We start from the raw sequence: 4,918 nt of genomic DNA, 5'->3' as shown, positions 1-4,918 counted from the left end.
AACAATGTCTGTCTACCAATGGAAGGTCCTAATTGTTCAGTCTGAGAGGCTGAATGTCTCATCTGGTCTTCAGTATATGCCAGACTCCCAAAGAAGTAGGCTCTAATGCCAGTGAAGGAATAACTTGCCAGAGATAGCAAGCAGGAGTATCTGTACTTTATACAGGCTGCCAGCAGAAGGTATGGCCCAAATTAAAGGTGTATCTTCCCACCTCAAAAAAAAAACCAGATTAAAAGAAAGTCCTTCCTGATCCTCTGGAGGTCACTCTTGCCCTAAGAATCCCACGTAGGACACCACCTCCCTCCTACTAACACTTTTTCTTTTAATAATTTTACTGCTTGATCTCAGCCCCCTCCCTTATCTTCTCCCAGTCCTACCCTCATTCCTCCTCCTTTCTGCTACCATCCTCCTCAGAGAAAGGGAGGCACTCAAGGGGTAGCAACCCACCCTGGCACCTCAATTTGCTGCAGGTCTAAGGACATCCCATTCCACTGAGGCCAGACACATCATCCCAGCTAGAAGAAAGGGATCCAAAGACAGGCAACAGTGTCAGAGACAGCCTCTATTCCCATTGTTAGGGAACCCACATGACAACCAAGCTACACATTTACCACATATGTGTAGGAGTCTAGGTCCAGTCTATCCATGCTCTTGGTTTGTGGTTCAGCCACTGTGATCCCCCATGTAGGTCTTCCTGTAGTGTCTTCCCACTTTTCTGAAGCACTCTCTAAGCTTGGCACACTGCTTGCCTGTGGGTCTCTGCATCATCTGCTGGATGAAGCATCTGAGAAAACAGTTATGCTAGGCTCCTGTCTGCAAGCATAGCAGAGCATCATTAATAGTATCAGAGGTTGGCTGTCTCCCATGGGGTGATTCTCAAGTTGGGCCTATCATTGGTTTGCCATTTCCTCAATCTCTGCTCCATCTTTATCCCTACATTTCTTGTATGTGAGACAAATTTTGGGTGGAAGGTTTTATGGGTGGGTTGGTGCCCTTCCCTCCACTGGAAGTTTCACCTGGCTATAGGAGGTATCCTCTTCAGGCTCCATATCCCCCTACTGCTAGAAATATCAGCTAGTATCACCCCCCCCATAGACTCCCAGGAGCCTCCCCTGTCCCAGAGATGACCCTTAACCAATCTCCGGTTTCTCTCTTGGTCTTCCCTTACACTTCCCACCACTACTCTCCCCACACCTGATTCCCACTCCTATTCCATTCCCTATTCACACTCCTACCCAGTTCCCTCCTTCCATCTACTTTAGATGCCTATTTTATTTATTCTTCTGAGTGAGATTCAAGAATCCTTTCTTGAGCCCTCCTTGGCTTCTTTGAGTCTATGGATTGTAGCATGGTTATCCTTTTCTTATGTCTAATATCCATTTATAAGTGTGTCTTTCTGGGCCTGGGTTACTTCATTCAGTATTATCTTTCAGTTCTATCCATTTGCCTACTGCTATGAACATGGTTGAGCAAGTATCCTTGTGGTATGGTGGAGCATCTTTTGGGTATATGGCCAGGAGTGGTATAACTGGGTCCTGTGGTAGAACTATTCCCAATTTTCTGAGAAAGCACCAGATTGATTTCTAAAGTGGTTGTACAAGTTTGCACTCCCACTCTTATGCCCAGCTGGCAAGACCCCCAAAGACTACCAGGAACCTAAAGTTGTATGCAAAAGCAAAGAGCCTCTATTCTACAGAGATCCAGTGCACTGAGGTCCTCGCCTATGCAAAACAAGATGGAGAAAGACCTTGAGTTGACCATACATGCTTTTTTATAAGTAATCAAGGGAAGTTCCAAGATGGGTTAGGTAATCTTTACTTCTACTGGCACAGATCAGGAGCAAGGCTACCAGTACACTGGGATTGGTAAGGGCTCTGGTCCCTGGCTAGAAGCTCTCTGAACTGGTTCAAACCGGCCCAAACTGGTAAGTGTTCCTGAGGCTACATGACTCTGGTCAGGAGTTAAGCCTTTTCCTACTGGTAGCTAAGCAACCTTATCTTCCCTCCCAGGTGTCCAGGCGTCCCTGAGAAGTTGCCCAAGGGCTACAGCTTTTACAGGTATTTGTTTACAAAACTCTGAAAGACAGAAACTCTGGCCTACTCACAAGATGGAATTGTGTTTGTACAATTACCTCAGTCTTTCACAACCAGCAATGGAGGCGTAGTCCCCTTTCTCCACATCCTCGCCAGCATGTGCTATCACTTGAGTTTTTGATCTTATACCATTCTGACTGGTATAAGATGGAATCTCAGGTACATACCTTTACTCCCAGCACTTGGGAGACAGAGGCAGGTGAATCACTGTGAGTTCCTTAGAGGCCAGCCTGGTCTAAAAAGCCCAGGACAGCCAAAGCTAAACAAAGAAACCCTGTCTTGGGGTGGGGGGAGGGACAGGAAAAAAAAGGTGGAATCTCAGAGTCATCTTGATTTACTTTTCCCTTATGGCTAAGAACACTGAACAGTTAAATGCTTCTCAGCCATTAGAGATTCCTTTGTTGAGAATTCTGTTTATCTCTGTATCTCACTTTTAATTGAGTTATTTGGTTTGTTGGTATTTAATTTCTTGATTTCTTTATATGTTTTTTTATACTAGCCCTGTGTTGGACTTAGGGTTTGTGAATATATTTTTCCATTATGTAGGCTTCCATTTTGTCCTATTGACTGTGTCCTTTGCCTTACAGAATCTTTTCCTGATAACATGTCTTAACAGCCCGCCTTGCTGCCTTGCTGTCCCCTCCCTCCTCTGCTCCAGATGTCAGTCCACAACTCCTGAAGGAGACAGCTGCTCTACTGGAGGCCACCTGCTGTGTCAGAGGCCAAGCCAGTACCTGGAACCCCAGAGATTATGCCAGTTCCCAGAACCTCAGAAGTCACACAAGCCAGCAAAACCCCAGGGGAGACATCCTACTGGACCTGAAGTATCACTAATCACCAAACGAAGGCCACTTATCCTGCCAAAAGGCCAGAGAGAAAACAGAAACAAGGGCAAAAACATTTAAATAAATCTCCAACAAAGATAATCAGAAATCAGCACCAACACCTATAATTACCCCATACCCAGATGCCTAGAAGCCAGCATAAGAGGCAGGCGGATTGCTGTGAGTTCGAGGCCAGCCTGGTCTACAAAGCGAGTCCAGTCAAGGCTACACAGAGAAACCCTGTCTCAAACAACAACAACAACAAAAATACAGTGAACAGATGCACACAGGACCAAACTGATATAACTTTGGATGGGATTATTCTTTCATCAAGATGTTAATAAGCCATAATTTACCAATAGATAGTAAGAAAAAGAAATCAAGGTCAAGATCTGGAAGAAGAAAATGCTAACATTACCTCATGGTGCTGACCAGATTTACATTCTTCCATGCAGGTTGTGTGGCCTACTCTTTAGGGGACCACTGTCTTTTCAGGAAGACTGGATTAAGCACTTACAATGACACATTGTAAATGCTAATCTTCCACGGACTGGAGCTGGCATGGCTTAAAAAGCCTGCCTCTATTACAGAAACTTCATTTTCTTTACTAATGGCAAAAGCAGTGTCATATAACAAGGAATACTTTTAAATAGCGAGTTTAGTTGGACATAAATTTAAAATTCTTTGTCTTTTATTTTTTTATTTTTTGGTAAGCCACATGAAAGTATCCATCCATAAATAGTAAAGTAGGAAAAATGGGAGAATATGATTCGTAAGAGGAGAGCAAATTGAACCCTTAAGACAGTAAGTAGCCTCTATATTTTATATAGGGTGGAAATGTGTTCTCAAGGGTCACTATGTGGTTGGCTGAGCTGACTGAGCTGAAGGTCTCACATCTGAGAGCCACTTGTGAAGTGTTGCACATGGGTACTTACAAACTGATGTGCTGAAAGTGATGTTCTGCAGTGTTACCACAATCAAGGCTCTGGTTTTCCCCAAACTTACATAGGAAAATAAGATATTATATTTTCTTGGTATGTAATTAGTGTTTTGTATAATTAAATTTACTCACCTTAGGGCATTAAAGATCATGTACTTCATAGTTTGAGACTGTTCACCCAAATAGGACAGAGTCCTATTCTATCTAGATGTGTAAGTTTTTTTTTAATCACATGGAAGGATATATATATATATATATATATATATATATATATATATATATATATATATATATATATACAAAGTTGGAGGGAAATTTGTTTAAATAAGTATTTCTTTTTTATTAAATTATTCAGATTACATCTCAATTGTTATGCCCTCACTTGTATCCTCCCATTCCTCCCTCCCTCCCTCTTTCACCCTATTCCCCTCCCCTAGGTCTGTGACAGAAGGGGACCTCCTCCCCCTCTATATGGTCACAGGCTATCAAGTCTCATCTTGGTAGCCTTCCTATTCTTTCTCTGAGTGATACCAGGCCTCCTCACCAAGGGGAACTGGTCAAATACGGGGCACCAGAGTTCATGTCAGAGTCAGTCCCCGCTCTCCACACAAGTGTGGACAATGTCCTGTCCCTTAGCTAGATCTGAGTAGGGGTTCAATATTTACTGCATGTATTGTCCTTGGTTGGTGCAGTATAAACAAGTATTTCTAAAGAAAAATGTATATAGGCCTGGAGATTATTTGTGGTAAGGAAGTATTCTTTACTCCAGTTGTTTTTCTCAGACAATGAAGTCCATGCTACCTCTTACTTTGTCAACAAAGATGCTATTTACCCTTTCCATTTTTGTATTGTAATAGATTTTTTAAATCTAATGTTATTTATTGCAATACATATTTTTGTGAACAGATTTGTTTCTTTGTAGCATTTTATGTACAGTTTGACATGCTTACAAGACAAAGTTGTCGATTTAACATTGTAGAAATGTAATTAACAACAAGGCTCACTACACAAATTAGAATAGGCTTTCTTGTTTATATTATCTTCCAAATTTTATCAGTTAA

The 4,918-nt window shown here is 42.1% G+C and overlaps 1 pseudogene across 1 annotated transcript; it reads left to right on the top strand.

Annotated features, from left to right (window-relative positions):
- The first annotated feature begins 3,251 nt into the window (after window positions 1-3,251).
- Window positions 3,252-3,566, top strand: LOC311602074 (zinc finger protein 644-like; annotated as a pseudogene). Its single transcript has one exon. The product of its transcript is annotated as a zinc finger protein 644-like (transcript).
- The last annotated feature ends 1,352 nt before the right edge of the window (window positions 3,567-4,918 follow it).

Source organism: Acomys minous (genome assembly GCF_964271855.1).
Source record: "Acomys minous genome assembly, chromosome: 7".
In the NCBI taxonomy this organism is placed as follows: domain Eukaryota; kingdom Metazoa; phylum Chordata; class Mammalia; order Rodentia; family Muridae; genus Acomys; species Acomys minous.
The sequence above is the reverse complement of the archived record's forward strand: the minus strand, read 5'-3'. Positions and strand labels throughout refer to the sequence as shown.